This window comes from Canis lupus, chromosome 25, assembly GCF_003254725.2.
Source record: "Canis lupus dingo isolate Sandy chromosome 25, ASM325472v2, whole genome shotgun sequence".
NCBI lineage: Eukaryota > Metazoa > Chordata > Mammalia > Carnivora > Canidae > Canis > Canis lupus.
In genome coordinates, this window is record NC_064267.1 from 37,399,025 (window position 1) to 37,415,665 (window position 16,641).

At 55.3% G+C, this 16,641-nt stretch overlaps 1 long non-coding RNA gene across 1 annotated transcript; it reads left to right on the forward strand.

Annotated features, from left to right (window-relative positions):
* Window positions 1-1,892: 1,892 nt before the first annotated feature.
* On the forward strand, window positions 1,893-10,875 carry LOC112669801 (uncharacterized). Its single transcript, XR_003142539.3, has 3 exons — window positions 1,893-2,290; window positions 8,640-9,511; window positions 9,657-10,875. It is a non-coding gene; the product is annotated as an uncharacterized LOC112669801 (long non-coding RNA).
* Window positions 10,876-16,641: the final 5,766 nt, after the last annotated feature.

Below are 16,641 nucleotides of genomic sequence, written 5' to 3' on the forward strand. Positions count from 1 at the left end.
CGAGTGACCCACGGGCTTTTGGGGTGTTTGCTTCTCAGCTCCTGTTGCACCGATGTGACTCAGTGGGCCTCTGTCCCACAGCAGCACACCTCCCCTTTCTCATGTTGTTGACAAATGGACTCAGAGGCTCAGGGAAGGCTGCCTGGTATCTGCCCCTGATGCACTTTCTAAGGGCTTGCACACACGAAAAATCCACCGGAGAATCTGTCCTTGGCTTATGGAGGCTTTGCACACTTGTTCTCCAAAAAAAGGAAAAAAAAAAAGGAAAAAAAAAATAAAGGAAAACTCTCTCCTCTCCTGTAGGAGGGGAATTCACTGAATATTGCCCTAAGGAAGCAGCAGCAGGGCTGACTCCAGAATATGCTCCCCCACCCTCCTACCGGCACTGCCCCCACCCGGCTCTGTCCCCCAAGCAGAAGGCGGGGCGCATCTGTTCCCAGGGGGCACACAGGAGGAGGGGAAGGGCGGTGAGTCCTTAGGGGGAGGGGAAGAGCATATGAAGAGTGTGGGGTCCAGGAGTCCTGAGGGGCTGCGTCTCATCAGCGGACCCCACACAGAGAATGGAGTCACGTCAGGTCTGTGAGCACGACCTTCCAGGCAGAGGGAAGAGCCAGAGCTAGGATCCGTGGAGGGAGAGGGTTTGTCTCCTTTGCAGTTCAGAGAGAAGCCCAGAAGGCTGGTGCCACGTGACCAAGGGGGAGCTGGGGGGGGTGTTGGAGGCGCAGAGGGCTGGCAGTGCAGGGCCTGGCTGGCTGCAGCGCGAGTTCAGGGCACACATCCCACGCCACTGCAGCTTTGTCCCCAGACCCAGCACCTCCCCACCCTCCACCTCCTACCCGCTGAGTGCTTTAGGCCGCAGATGGCGGCACAGCGGACACCGCCAGACGCCTGTCCGGCTGAGGTCACTCTTGCAGTGGCTCCAGCGCACAGAAGCCCTGGAGAGGCCAGGCCATTCATGCTCTCATTTAAATGAATCTGAGGCTTTGGGAGCATTTGGTTTTTAAATTTGTACTATGGAAATTTACAAACACATGCAAACGTAGAGAAAGATGTGCCCACCAGCCAGTTTTGACAGGTACACAGCTTGGTGAATCTGGTCTGTCCTCACCCCGTGTCCCTCTCTCCCAGGGGGATCAGGGCAATTCCCGACAGAGCATCTTTTCATCCACCCTGAGGATCTCTAAAGGATGGGGATGCTTTACAAGTATGATTGTAGCACTGCCCTCAAGCAAGAGTTAACAGTAATTGCTTAGCTAAATAAAGCTCCCAGCTGTGGTCCTCGTGATGTTGCTGAGTCCTATTTAGCCAGTAGGTGCGCCAGAAGCGACGGTTCTCCCGTGGGGGCTAAGCCTTAGTCAGGGACAGCAGCCTCTCCTTTGCCCCTTGTCAGGCCTGACACCCCTGTGACGGGGCAGAGTGAGGGAGAGACCGTTTGGGAAAGAAGAAAGGAACAGCCCCAGTCCTCAGACAACCCCCCCCCCCCGCCCCGGGGAGGCTTCCAGCCGCATTGGGAGGGTCTCACAGCGGGTTGGAGGGGCCACCTGGGCAGGTCAGCCCCTGCAGACACCACCACCTCAAAACCAGCCATCCCGTGCTAGCCTGGCCCAGAAACGTAAGCAAAGAAAGCTTGTTGTTTTAGCCCAGTAAGTCTAGGTATCATTGTTGCACACCAACAGAGGAGCAAAAAAAAAAAAAAAAAAAAAAAAAAAAATTCAGTGTTCTGGGTTCCCCAAAGAGCCCAAATGACACTTTTTCTTTGTTTGGATGGGAGGGTGTGATGGGTTGATGTGTTTGGTGAGTCTCCTAGTCTGCAAGTCACACATGCGTCCTTCACAGGGAGCCCTGCTCCCTCCTGAAGGTCAGCCTTTTACCTTCCCACTGGCAGCGCTCCTGGGGGTCATCTCAGGGGCTGACCACCTCCTGTGTAGACCTGGAAATCTGACCCTATGCCCGACTTCTGGGCAAATGAGGAGGATGGCTGGAGGCTCCTTTCTCTCCATGAGGACTCCGGAGACCTACCCCCTCCCCCAGCCGGGCCCACTGGTCCTCCCAGCAGGGAGGGGAGGGCCATGGTGACCTCCACCCCAGGCAGGGCTGTTCCCAGGCCCAGGGAAACCTGAAACCTTGTGTCCAAGTTCTTCCTTGAAACCTTAACTCCCACGGAGGCGCCGGTGTCAGCGGGGGTCCTTTGGGAGGAGAAGAGGTCCTGAGGTCAGCCCGGCATGAAGCCAGTGTCCTTGCACACAGGCTGGAGAGCTGGCTAGAAGGTGGCCTCGCTCTGTGATCGCGGGTACTCACCCCTGCCTGAGGGTACTGGCGGGGGGCGATCGCTGGTGGGGGGGCTTGGTGAGCAGGTAAGGGTCTGCGAGAGGGTGGGGGAGGGAAGGGGAGGAAAGTGGGGGGGAGGGGAGAGGGAAGTTCGTTGGTGGTGGGGAAAGTCCCTGAGAGAGCCCGCAGGAGGGTCAGTGCTCAGGGGAGGGTTGGCTGGCGGGGGGTGGGGGTGGGGGTGGGGGGGTGGGGGGATGGGGGGGTTGGAGTTCGCTGTGGGGGAGGGTCTGCAGGAGGGCTCGCTGCAGGCGGCTGGAGGAGGGGTTAGGGTCCGTGCATGGAGGAGGGGGAGAGAGTTCGCTGGGAGGGGGAGGTAGGGTCCCTGCGCGGGGGAGGGTTCGCTGGGGGGTAGGGTCCGCAGCAGGGCTCGCTGTGGCGGGGGGGGGGGGGGGTTCTGCTGGGCGGCTGGAGGGGGGCAGGGTCCGTGCACCTGGGCAGGGGTAGGATCCGTGCAGGGGGCTCGGGTTCGCTGGGGGATGGGACAGGGTTGGTGGGACGGTCGGTGCATGGGGAAGGGCCCACACAAGGGCTCGCTGCAGGGGAGGGTCCGCGGGGGGGGGGGGCTTCGTGCGTGGAGGGGGGGACGGGAGGAGGCGGGGAGGAAGCATCTGCTTGCGGGAGGGTCTGTAGCCTCCTGGCCGGGATTGGACGGAGCGGGTGTAGACTGCCTCAAGACCGCTGGCTCGGGCGTCTCTGACACGGGCAGGAGGGGACAGGAGGGGACAGGAGGGTCAGGGCCCTGGGCCCGTGAAGCCCCCCCCCTCTGCCCCCAGCAGTGGGTTCGGCTCCCGGAATTTCCCGGGGGGGGTGGGGGTGGGGGTGGGCGCACCGCGGCTCCCGGGCACCAAGCGGCCGGCGGAAGGCAGTCCCGGCCCCTGCGCGCACCTGTGCACGCGTCCTGGGGCCTCGGATCTCCCGGTGGGGGTGGTCACCAGGCTGGTGTCTCCTCCTGGGAGATTAACAGCGACAGCCCCTGCCACCATCTCCCCGAGCAACCCCCCCCCACCCTTTTAAAAGATTTTATTTATTTATTCATGAAAGAGAGAGAGAGAGGCAGAGACACAGGCAGAGGGAGAAGCAGGCTCCATGCAGGGAGCCCGACGTGGGACTCGATCCCAGGTACTCCAGGATCACGCTATGGGCAGAAGGCAGGTGCTCAACCCCTGAGCCACCCGGGAATCCCAAGTCTTCCCTTAAGGGACGCTGACCTCCCTAGGGAACCGTGCGCCCAGGTCCATCACCGGAAAGGCCGAGCGCGCGTCCTGTCCACCTGTCCCCCCCCCCCCCCACTCCACCTGGAGCGCGCTCCTCTGCGTCAGGTGAAGCGGGCTTCACGCTAGGGCACACGGTCATCACCCACTGGATTCTGATTCAGTGTGACTCTCTGGTACCCAGAGTTCTCTAGAAGTCTGAGCTCCAACGTTTCAGGGCTGCAGTGGGAGCTCTGCCCTCCTGCAGAGTAGAGTGGGCCGCAGGGATCAGCACACCCCACCAAGTGAGAAAATTTGGAATGACATGTGCCCTGGATCAGGCTTCTGTTGTTGCTGTAAAGAAATAACTGAACCGGAGAGCCTGGGAGGCTCAGGGCAAGACCTCAGAGTCCTGGGGTCAGCCTCAGCTGCTCAGCGGGGAGTCTGCTTCTCCCTCTCCCTCTGCTGCTCCCACTGCTTGTGCTCTTTCTCTCTCTTTGGCCCACTCTCTTTCTCAAGTAAATAAATAAAATCTTAAAAAAAAACAACAACCCAAAAACCTAACAAATATTACTGGCTTAAAACAACGTGATTTTATTATACTGCCAGAAATCAGAAACCTAAAGTGAGGGCCAATTCCATCAGAGGCTCCAGGGCAGAGTCTGTTTCCTGACAGTTGTTGGGCTTCTGGGTCGACTGATTCCTTGGCTGGTGGTCACTCCCTCTTCACAGCTAGCTGCGCAGTATTGTCTCTTTTCTCTGGACTCTGCCCCCACGCATCTCCTTTCTTACTACTCAGACCCTCCTGCCTCCCCTTACAATGACCCTGTGGGTGCGCTGGGCCTGGGAGAATGCTGTGGCCTCAGCCCCCAGGCACCCCGAGAAAGAGCCTGGGGCCAGAGGGCCGAGGCCTGGGACTCCAGCCAAGATGGGAAGGCTTGCAGAAGGAGCACAGGGGTCAGAGCAGAACTTCCCCAGCTCCACCCCTGCATCTGTGCCAGTGCTGAGGCCTGAACATGAATCTTACTTGAACATGCCCATCTCGAGGAGAAAGAGAAGTCACTGTTTCAGTCCAGCTAGTTACAGCTGAGGAGACTATTACGGGCTTCCACGTGGGATCACGCTCTGGCGTAGAGGCAGAACTCAGAGGGCTTGGTGTGGGCCTGGCAGGCATGTGGTCCCGATGGAGCCAGGGGCACAGGCAGGACGGTCCCGCAGGGGTGCTGCCTCTGAGCCCCTTCTCCTGGGACCGGTGCTTAGGAGAGTGCTCTGGGGAACCACATCACGAGGCAGCAGGGATTCAGGACTAGGGCACCTGGTTCTTTGGGTCCTGGGGAAAGGCTGACCTGCCCAGCTGGTCCTGCTGAATCTGAGCCACCCACACCCTCAGCTGACTGGAATTTGCCCCTGAGGTCATTTCTGTTTAATTCTGTTTTTTTTTTTTTTTTCAACCACATTGTCTTACACATTTATTTTTTATTTCTTAAAGATTATATTTATTTATTCATGAGAGACACACAGAGAGAGGCAGAGACACAGGCAGAGGGAGAAGCAGGCTCCATGTAGGGAGCCCCATGTGGGACTCGAACCTGGGACTCCAGGATCACGCCCTGGGCTGAAGGCAGGCGCCCAACCACTGAGCCACCCAGGCATCCCTGTCGTATACATCTAACAAGTATTAAGAAATCTGTTGTTTTATTATGTAAAGAAGCCAGATTAGCTTTTTTCTCTTTTTCTTTTTTCTTTTTTTAAAGATTTTATTTATTCATGAAAGACACAGAGAGAGAGAGGCAGAGACATAGGCAGAGAGAGAAGCAGGCTCCACGCAGGGAGACCGATGCGGGACTCGACCCCAGGACTCCAGGATCACGTCCTGGGCCAAAGGCAGGCGCTCAACTGCTGAGCCACCCAGGTGTCCCCAGATTAGCTTTTTTCACTTGGAGATAGACATTCAAGTTTCCTCATGTCTTTCAAGGCCTGATAGCTCATTTCTTTTTAGCTGAATAAATTCTGTTTTCTGTATGAATCCATTGACTTATCTATTCACCTACTGGAGGATATCTTGGCTACTTCCGAATTTTGACAGTTATGAAGAAAGCTGTTGTAAACATCCACTGAAGGTTTTGTGTAGATATATTCTCAAATCCTTTGGGTAAACAGGAGAGAGCATGATTGCTGGATTGTAAGTTAAGAGTATGTTTAGTTTTTGAGAAACCACTGAACCGTCTTGCAAAGCGGCCACCCCAGTCCACCTCCCACCAGCGGTGAGTGGGAGCTCCCGCTGCTGCACGTCCTCGCCAGTACTTGATGGTCAGTGCTGGGAATTTTGGCCGTTCCCATTGGGCGTTGGGATGTGCATTTCTCTGATAACTGTGATGTGGAGCATCTTCTCATATATACTTACTTGTCATCTTTATGAATTTTAATTATTTTCCAACATTCCTAGGGGGGAAAAAAGGGATGATTTTTTTTTTTAAAGGGATGATTTTTGATTGAAGTTTTCTGGCAAATTGAAGAGGTAGCACATATTTGTTCACAGGGCAGATGGTGTGCCTCTTGAACATTGATACACAAGCCTTCACAAACATCCAGAGAAGGAGTTTCCATAAGGAGACATAACATGGAACATTTTAAGCTCTAAGTATTTTGACTTTAGCTAATGATGAGGTGCTCCTTTAGGTTAGAGAGGTAGAGCATCTTGATTGTAACCACAGGCAAAGGAAGCTTTCTGCAAAGACTATCCATTATAATAAAGAACGGAAGTTTTGAGTAAAATGTTCCCTTCCTTTAACAGAACATTCTATCGATAAATAGAAATGTGTGGGTGGTTTCCCCCTTCTTTCTCTCCTCTGTGCTTTATTTATTTATTTTTATTTTATTTTATTTTTTATTTGTATTTATTTATGATAGTCACAGAGAGAGAGAGGCAGAGACACAGGCAGAGGGAGAAGCAGGCTCCATGCACCGGGAGCCCGATGTGGGATTCGATCCCGGGTCTCCAGGATCGCGCCCTGGGCCAAAGGCAGGCGCCAAACCGCTGTGCCACCCAGGGATCCCTATTTTATTTAAAAAAAAATATATTATTATTATTTACATTTTGGGTGTGTTTATGTGTAAGCAAGGACACTACTCCCTCAAATTTGTTCAAACTGGTTCAACGCTCTGTTTTAATTCAAGTCAAATGCTGTTTTGGAAAGATTTTTGGTGTCATGTGTAATCTACGGTCTAATGATCCAGGCTGATTGAATGTTGAGTAAGAATTTATTTCTTTTCAGGACGGCTGGGTGGCTCAGTGATTGAGCATCTGCCTTCAGCTCAGGGCATGATCCCAGCCCAGGGATCAAGTCCTACATCCGGCTCCCTGCAAGGAGCCTGCTTTTCCCTCTGCCTATGTCTCTTCTCTCTGTGTCTCTCATGAATAAATGATTAAGATTCATGAGAGACACAGAGAGAGACAGAGAGAGGCAGAGACACAGGCAGAGGGAGAAGCAGGCTCCATGCAGGGAGCCTATACAGGCCTTGATCCTGGGACTCCAGAATCACGCCCTGGGCTGAAGGCAGCGTTAAACTGCTGAGCCACTCAGGCTGCCCAAAATCTTTATTTATTTATTTATTATTTTTTCCCAAAATCTTTAAATTAAAAAAAAAATATTTCTTTTTATATCATGTTCACTTTTTTTTCATGTTCACTTTTTGAAAGTAGAAATTTTTTAGAGAAAGAAGGTAAATGCCACATATTTCAATTTATTTATTCATTTATTTTTAAAAGATTTTACTTTTTTTTTTTTTTTTTTTTAATTTATGATAGTCACAGAGAGAGAGAGAGAGAGAGGCAGAGACACAGGCAGAGGGAGAAGCAGGCCCCAGGCAGGGGGCCCGACGTGGGACTCGATCCTGGGTCTCCAGGATCATGCCCTGGGCTGAAGGCAGCGCTAAACCACTGAGCCACAGGGGCTGCCCAGCTAGGGGTTTAGTAATGGGCGGGAATCCTCTTATTTCTACCTTGTGCCACGGTTCTTGGGGCCCCTGGTTTGCCCCTCTTTGAACTGCTGGGGAACCACCTACTATGGTTGTTATCAAATACTATCACCCCGTTCCGTTCCACTGTCTCAGATGGCTTCGGGCTTCTGCAGGTGCACACACCTAGTGACGGGGGCCAGGCCTTAGGTACTCCTACCCCCTCGTGCCCCATGCGCCCCGCACCTTGCTAGCACAGAGCTGTGTCCAGGACTGTTCTGTGAGCCTAAGCTGATGAGCCTGTGGAGGAAAATGTTGATCCGTCTTGCACCCAGATCAACTCCATCCTGAAGTCCCTGCTCCAGGGGAGAGCCGAGCCGGGTCCAGGACAGCCTTCCCAGCGCACTCGGTGTCGCCCCTGCCGAGAGATGTGGTGCGGTGGCTGGTTTCAGCCAGATGCTTCCCTGGCTGCACAGATTGCATGAAAAGCACAGCTGTGACACTTCGTGCCAAAAGGGTGGCTTGGAAAGCAAACTCTGGAGAGAAATTCAGGTTCAACTTCAGAGGAGCTTGTGGTCTGAGCAGATGTGTTTTCTCCCAGTGGACGGTCTGCAGAGGACCACAGGCCCAGACAGCGTCGTGTGTGAGGCTGCAGCAGGCCCTCCTCAGGGCCCACTCGCCACCCAGGCCACCATCCCAGCCCTGCCCTGCGTGGGGGAGAGGGGACATGGGAGAGGGGACACGGGAGGCGGGGTCACAGTGGGGGTACACAGAAGGGGGGACACTGGAAGCTCATAATGATCCAGTCTGGCCCCTGGGTGGGGGACATGGGAGGGGAGCCCGGAAGGGGGGCACACAAGAGGGGTACATGCTGGGGGAAGCGGGAGGGGTACATAGGAGGGGGTACCCGGGAGGGTACATAGCTCCTGTGTCCGTGCTTCCGAGGGTGAAGTAGGATGCCCTAAGGTTAGAGTCTGACAGGTGAAGAGCGCGGACAGAGGAGCAGGTCCCACAGAAGGGGCTGCAGGGCCCCTGATTCAGGGCGGATCTCAGGGCATCAAGAAGGAGCAGACACCTGAGGAGGTGGCACATGGGGACTCTATGTGATGCAGTGAAAGCAGAATGAACACCTGAGCTCTGAAGGTGGCATGACCTTTCCTACAGGTGCGCCAACTACGGCTCCGTCTTCTGCACGTTGTCTGAGCACTTCCTGGCTCCGACCTGCTGTGGGGCCCCCTGTCCTCTGTGGACGTGCCTGTGAGGCCCACGGCCCCAGCCGGAAGTGTGGGTGATGGTGTATTGGTGAATCCACGGAAACGACGGAGGGATTCCAGCATCCACCCCTGGGGCTTCTCTCTTCCTCTCTGCTTCTTGATCTGGGGCGCCACCAGTGCACACACTCACAGACACACATGCACACGCCCACACACCTGCCCAGTGCATGCGTTCACACACACATGTGCACATGCACTCTCACAGGATGCAGGTGCACCCAGAAGCTCCTAGGGTGTCTCCTGAGGCACCGCTGCTGCACCCAGGGCACAGACACATGCATGCACATGCACACATATGCGCAGGATGCAGGTGCACCCAGAAGCTCCTAGGGCATCTCCCCAGACACCACTGCTGCATCCAGGGCACACAAACGTATGCATATGCACACATGCACGTGCACACACACGCACAGGACACAGGTGCACCTGGAAGCTCCTAGGGTGTCCCCCCAGGTGCCAAGCTGTCCGTCCCTCCTGGGGTGATGGGTCAGCCCGCACTCAGCATCAGCCTGAACCTGACGACCCCAGGTTGTAAACCTTACCGATAATGCGCATCAACAGGTGGGCACCGAAGATCATCTTGTTATGTCAGCACGTGCTGATGGACGTCCACACTCATCTTTGAGAGGCTGAGACTTTTGGACACAGTTGTGGACTGAGTTCATAGGCTGAGACCTAACCCGCCAACAGAAGGCAACTACGTTTGGAAGGAGGACCGTGACAGGGGTGCTCAGGGGTTGGGCTTTCTGGTAAGAAGAGGAGGTAAGGATCCAGGAGAGGCCCCAGGGTGGGGTGGGGGGCTCTGCCCACATCTCCAGCTTCCTGGGTCCTGGTTAAGCCGCTCTGTCTCTGCTGTGGAGTCGGTTCGGCCTTTACAGAAAGTCCTTGACTCCTCTTCTGTCCTCAGGTGCTTCCTCCGCCACCCTGGACTCCTCTCCACCCTCAGAGAAGACCTGCAGCAAGGCAGGGCCAAGTCCTCTTGTCGAAGGTGGAAAGGCAGCGTGCGTGCTCCGTTGGAAGGCCCTGCACCCAGTGCACTGTGCCCTGTGACCCGTGGGGGCTTGCAGAGCTTTGCTTCCTTTGGAGGTTCAACGTGGAGTTCTTGGAGCCTAAAGATAAGGCCATCTGTCACTTAGCAAGCACGTTGGTCACCTTCCTTTGTACACAGTCGTCATGACTCCAAAGGGTGCTTGAAAGGGAGACATTGTCACAGTCTTGAGAAACTGTGGGTAACCAGAGCGTTCATTCCACGCTGCCCATGTTTCACCTGGACCTGTGACCTCGGAGGGGTTCGTCCTCAAACTGAGAAATGGGTATCTCATCATCCTGGCATCATCCTTTCCATTTCACAGGTGTGGAAACTGCCTCGAGGAGGCCGAGGCAAAGTCACACAGGAAATAGAGACAAACCCACACATCGCTGTGCCAGGCACCAGGCCAATTCTCACTCTTGGCCTAGCAGAGAGAGCACATGTCACACATGTTCCAGCCAGGACAAGCAAGCAGCTGGTCTGGTCTTCACAGACAAGACACACAGATGGGAGTAGGAGGGCCTTCCCAGAGAAGATAGATGTATGCTGTCACCAGGTGCTGGCAAAAGGCTCCATCAGAGGCCTGTGTGGAAGAGGCTGGGAGTGTGCTGAGGCTTTGGAGCCTGGTTCTGTAGGAACAACAGGGAGTCAAACAAGGCCCTGAGTGGTAGACATGCATGAAGAGAGGAACCCAGAGCGGATGGGTGGTCAGGACAGCGGTGGTGTCTGTCAGGAGGTCCCAAGATGTGGTGGGAGCCCAGTTGGAGGAAGAAGAACTAGAACAATCCATGCTCTGAGCCACAGGAAACGTGCAATGGCATGAGGTTCATTTTTATTTTTTATTTTATATTATTTTTTTTAAAGATTTTATTCATTTATTCACAATAGGCATAGAGAGAAAGAGAGAGGCAGAGACACAGGCAGAGGGAGAAGCAGGCTCCATGCAGGGAGCCCGATGCGGGACTCGATCCTGGGACTTCAGGATCATGCCCTGGGCCAAAGGCAGGCGCTAAACCACTGAGCCACCCAGGGATCCCCGAGGTTCATTTTTAAAAGGTTTCTTAGCGGGCAGCCCATGTGGCTCAGTGGTTTAGTGCCGCCTTCAGCCTGGGGCCTGATCCTGGAGACCTGGGATCGAGATCGAGTCCCACATCAGGCTCCCTGCATGGAGCCTGACTTCTCCCTCTGCCTGTGTCTCTGCCTCTCTCTCTCTCTCTCTCAATCTTTCTTCTCTCTCTCTCTATCTCTGTGTGTGTGTCTCTCATGAAGAAATAAATAAAATCTTAAAAAAAAGGTTTCTTAGCAATTATGCAGGTGTCAGGTAATTGAAGGGGTCTTAGGTGAAAAGACAAAATAGTTCTAATGTCATCATTGCCACTGTGGATTTTTAAAGATTATTTATTCACGAGAGATACAGAGAGAGAGGCAGAGACACAGGCAGAGGGAGAAGCAGGCTCCATTGCAGGCAGCCTGATGTGGGACTCGATCCTGGGACTCCAGGATCATGCCCTGAGCAAAGCCAGATGCTCAACCATTGAGCCCACCCAGTCCCAACCACTGTGGATTTTTTAAAGGAAGCTTTGTTCCCCTCGCCCGCTTCTGCATTTAAAAGTCTCTTCTGTGCTGATGAGAGTTTGTGAGATTGGGAGGAGGATACATTGCCTGAATAGGGATGGCGATTTTAGGGCCAACTGGGCAGAAAGCGCCGGGTTACGTTACGCCGGAGAGAAGCTTGTGTACAATGCAAACATCGGCATGTCATATATGCAGAATGAACGCCAGAGTAGTACAATCATCCATTACAAACCCTCATTTTTTTAAAAAAATTTTTAAATTTATTTATGATAGCCACAGAGAGAGAGAGAGAGAGAGAGGCAGAGACACAGGCAGAGGGAGAAGCAGGCTCCATGCACCGGAGCCCGATGTGGGATTCGATCCCGGTCTCCAGGATCGCACCCTGGGCCAAAGGCAGGCGTCAAACTGCTGCGCCACCCAGGGATCCCACAAACCCTCATTCTTAAAGCTTAGCAGCAACGGCATGCACAGCCCTGTGTCTTTCTTTGGTGCAGGGTGCTCGAAGCGAGAGATCCAGACTGTGTAGGGAGGGAGGTGTTCTAGGCGTGAGGGGTGCACGTGAGCCTCAGCCACACAAGCGTGCTCTGTATAACACAATGCACGGGGACATCTTAGACCTTGTGATCCCAGAATGAGCATTCTAAGAGATGGGCCTCTCACCTGGGTAAAGGTACCAACTCTGAGAGTTCTAGACCAATCTCGCCTTTCTGAGAGCCTCCGCTGAGGGCGGCCCATCCTTGGGTGGGGTCGCTGGCGAGCTCTGTGGTCTGGGCATGAGCTGAGGGAAAGGAGCTCTCCTCGTGGGACCCCGGCTAGCCCAGAATCCACTCTACGGGTGAGGACACTGAGCCCTAGGACATAACTATGATCGCAGCCCTCAGCTTGGGGAGAATCTTGCGACAGTGGTCTCCTTGTGGAATCGCTCAAGGTCAAGCACAACAGAACTTCCTCCTGCAGGTGTGACATTCCAGTCTTGGGGGAGCTGCGCTGGTGACCCGCACCCCCACGCTGCTCAGGCTGCTGTACCCTGCCATTTATAGCTAGCCACCTTTTTCTGCTAAGGGCAGCAAGCTTTTCTTAAAGCAAACAGCATGCACTAGACCAGTGATTTTTTTGTTGTTGTTAACTTGAAATAACTGAGTTTTGGGCTTGGTTTTCTACAGTTTTGATAGTTCCAGCAAGCAGCTGGGTCTGTGAGCAAACACACATGTGACTGATCCATGAAAACTAAATATATTCCCATGAAGATCTCCTTCGGGTCCAATATTGCCAGGATTCAGAAGAGAGGTTGTCTCCTGCCAGCCAGCCACAGTCAGGAGGAGGGAGAGCATGCTCTTAGATCACGGATCTGGCTGGGAGGTGCCAGGGGTGCCTGCAGTGACCCACGGGCTTTTGGGTGTTTGCTTCTCAGCTCCTGTTGCACCGATGTGACTCAGTGGGCCTCTGTCCCACAGCAGCACACCCTTTCTCAGTTGTTGACAAATGGACTCGAGGCTCAGGGAAGGCTGCCTGGTATCTGCCCCTGATGCATTTCTAAGGGCTTGCACACAAAAATCCACCGGAGAATCTGTCCTTGGCTTATGGAGGCTTTGACACTTGTTCTCCAAAAAAGGAAAAAAAAAAGGAAAAAAAATAAAGGAAAACTCTCTCCTCTCTCCTGTAGGAGGGAATTCACTGAATATTGCCCTAAGGAAGAGCAGCAGGGCTGACTCCAGAATATGCCCCACCCTCCGCACCCCCCCCCGGCTCGTCCCCCAAGCAGAAGGCGGGGCGCATCTGTTCCCAGGGGCACACAGGAGGAGGAAGGGCGTGAGTCCTTAGGGGAGGGGAAGAGCATATGAAGAGTGTGGGGTCCAGGAGTCCTGAGGGGCTGTGCCTCATCAGCGGACCCACACAGAATGGAGTCAGCTCAGGTCTGTGAGCACGACCTTCCAGGCAGAGGGAAGAGCCAGAGCTAGGATCCGGGGTGGAGGAGAGGGTTTGTCTCCTTTAGTTCAGAGAGCAGAAGGCGGGTGCCACGTGACCAAGGGGGAGCTGGGGGTGTTGGAGGCGCAGAGGGCTGGCAGTGCAGGGCCTGGCTGGCTGCAGCGCAGTTCGGCAGCACATCCCACGCCACTGCAGCTTTGTCCCCAGACCCAGCACTCCCACCTCCACCTCCTACCCGCTGAGTGCTTTAGGCCGCAGATGGCGGCACAGCGGACACCGCCAACTGTCCGGCTGAGGTCACTCTTGCAGTGGCTCCAGCGCACAGAAGCCCTGGAGAGGGGGCCATTCATGCTCTCATTTAAATGAATCTGAGGTTTGGGAGTACTTGGTTTTAATTTGTACTTATGGAAATTTACAAACACATGCAAACGTAGAGAAAGATGTGCCCACCAGCCAGTTTTGACAGGTACACAGCTTGGTGAATCTGGTCTGTCCTCACTCCCGTGTCCCTCTCTCCCAGGGGATCAGGTACCCGACAGAGCATCTTTTCATCCACCCTGAGGATCTCTAAGGATGGGGATGCTTTACAAGTATGATTGTAGCACTGCCCTCAAGCAAGAGACAGTAATTGCTTAGCTAAATAAAGCTCCCAGCTGTGGTCCTCGTGATGTTGCTGAGTCCTATTTAGCCAGTAGGTGCGCCAGAGGGTTCCTCCGTGGGGCGCCTTAGTCAGGGACAGCAGTCTCTCCTTGCCCCTTGTCAGGCCTGACACCCCTGTGACCGGGGCAGAGAGGAGAGACCGTTGGGAAAGAAGAAAGGAACAGCCCCAGTCCTCAGACAACCCCCCGCCCCGGGAGGCTTCCACCGCTTGGGAGGGTCTCACAGCGGGTGGAGGGGCCACCTGGGCAGGTCAGCCCTGCAGACACCACCACCTCAAAACCAGCCATCCTGCTAGCCTGGCCCAGAAACGAAGCAAAGAAAGCTTGTTGTTTAGCCCAGTAAGTCTAGGGTATCATGTTGCACACCAACAGAGGAGAAAAAAAAAAAAAAAAAAAAAAATTCAGTGTTCTGGGTTCCCAAAGAGCCCAAATGACACTTTTTCGTTTGTTGGAGGGTGTGATGGGTTGATGTGTTTGGTGAGTCTCCTAGTCTGCAAGTCACGCCCTTCACAGGGAGCCTGCTCCCTCCTGAAGGTCAGCCTTTTACCTTCCCACTGGCAGCGCTCCTGGGGGTCATCTCAGGGGCTGACCACCTCCTGTGTAGACCTGGAAATCTGACCTTGCCCGACTTCTGGGCAAATGAGGAGGATGGCTGGAGGCTCCTTTCTCTCCATGTGAGGACTCGAGACCTACCTCCCAGCCGGGCCACTGGTCCTCCCAGCAGGGAGGGAGGGCCCAGGTGACCTCCACCGGCAGGGCTGTTCCCAGGCCCAGGGAAACCTGAAACCTTGTGTCCAAGTTCTTCCTTGAAACCTTAACTCCCACGCGAGGCGCCAAAGGGGGGTCCTTTGGGAGGAGAAGAGGTCCTGAGGTCAGCCCGGCATGAAGCCAGTGTCCTTGCACACAGGCTGAGAGCTGGCCAGAAGGTGGCCTCGCTCTGGATCGCGGTACTCACCCCTGCCTGAGGGTACTGGCGGGGGGCGATCGTTGGTGGGGGCTTGGTGAGCAGGTAAGGGTCTGCGAGAGGGTGGGGAGGGAAGGGGAGGAAAGTGGGGGAGGGAGAGAGGGAAGTTCCTTGGTGGTGGGGAGTCCCTGAGAGAGTCCGCAGGAGGGTCAGTGCTCAGGGAGGCTGGCTGGGGGGGGTGTTGGAGTTCGCTGTGGGGAGGGTCTGCAGGAGTGCTGCGCAGGCGGCTGGAGGAGGGGTTAGGGTCCGTGCATGGAGGAGGGGAGAGAGAGTCGCTGGAGGGGAGGTAGGGTCCCTGCGGGGGGAGGGTTCTGGGGGTAGGGTCCCAGCAGGCTCGCTGGGGCGGGGGGTCTGCTGGGCGGCTGGAGGGGGCAGGGTCCGTGCACCTGGGCAGGGGTAGGATCCGTGCAGGGGCTCTCGCTGGGGGATGGGACAGGGTTGGTGGGACGGTCGGTGCATGGGGAAGGGCCCCTACAGGCCTGCGCAGGGAGGGTCCGGGGGCTTCGTGCGTGGAGGGGGACGGGAGGAGGCGGGGAGGAAGCATCTGCTTGCGGGAGGGTCTGTAGCCTCCTGGCCGGGATTGACGGAGCGGGTGTAGACTGCCCCAAGACTGGTCGGCGTCTCTGAACGGGCAGGAGGGGACAGGAGGGGACAGGAGGTCAGGGCCCTGGGCCGTTAAGCTCCTCGCCCCCAGCAGTGGGTTCGGCTCCCGGAATTTCCCGGGTGGGGTGGGGGTGGCGGCACCGCGGCCCGGCACCAAGCGGCCGGCGGAAGGCAGTCCCGCCCTGCGCGCTACCTGTGCACGCGTCCTGGGGCCTCGATCTCCCGTGGGGTGGTCACCAGGCTGGTGTCTCCTGGGAGATTAACAGCGACAGCCCCTGCACCATCTCCCGAGCAACCCCCCACCCTTTTAAAAGATTTTATTTATTTATTCATGGAAAGAGAGAGAGAGAGGCAGAGACACAGGCAGAGGGAGAAGCAGGCTCCATGCAGGGAGCCCGACGTGGACTCGATCCCGGGTCTCCAGGATCACGCTGGGCAGAAGGCAGGTGCTCAACCCTGAGCCACCCGGGAATCCAAGTCTTCCCTTAAGGGACGCTGACCTCCTAGGGAACCGGCCGGTCCATCACCGAAAGGCCGAAGCGCGCCCTGTCCACCTGTCCCCGCCCCCGAGCGCGCTCCTCTGCGCCAGGTGGAGAAGCGGGTTCACGCTAGGCACACGGTCATCACCCACTGGATTCTGATTCAGTGTGACTCTCTGGTACACCAGAGTTCTCTGAAGTCTGAGCTCCACCAGCAGGGCTCCAGGGAGCTCTGCCCTCCTCAGAGTAGAGGGCCGAGGGATCAGCACACCCCACCAAGTGAGAAAAATGTGGAATGACTTGTGCCCTGGATCAGGCTTCTGTTGTTGCTGTAAAGAAATAACTGAACCGAGAGCCTGGGAGGCTCAGGGCAAGACCTCAGAGTCCTGGGGTCAGCCTCAGCTGCTCAGCGGAGTCTGCTCTCCCTCTCCTCTGGCTGCCTCCTGCTTGTGCTCTTTCTCTCTCTTTGGCTCACCTCTCTTTCAAGTAAATAAATAAAATCTTAAAAAAAACAACAACCCAAAACCTAACAAATATTACTGGCTTAAAACAACGTGATTTTATTATACTGCCAGAAATCAGAAACCTAAAGTGAGGGCCAATTCCATCAGAGGCTCCAGGGCAGAGTCTGTTTCCTGACAGTTGTTGGGTCTTGG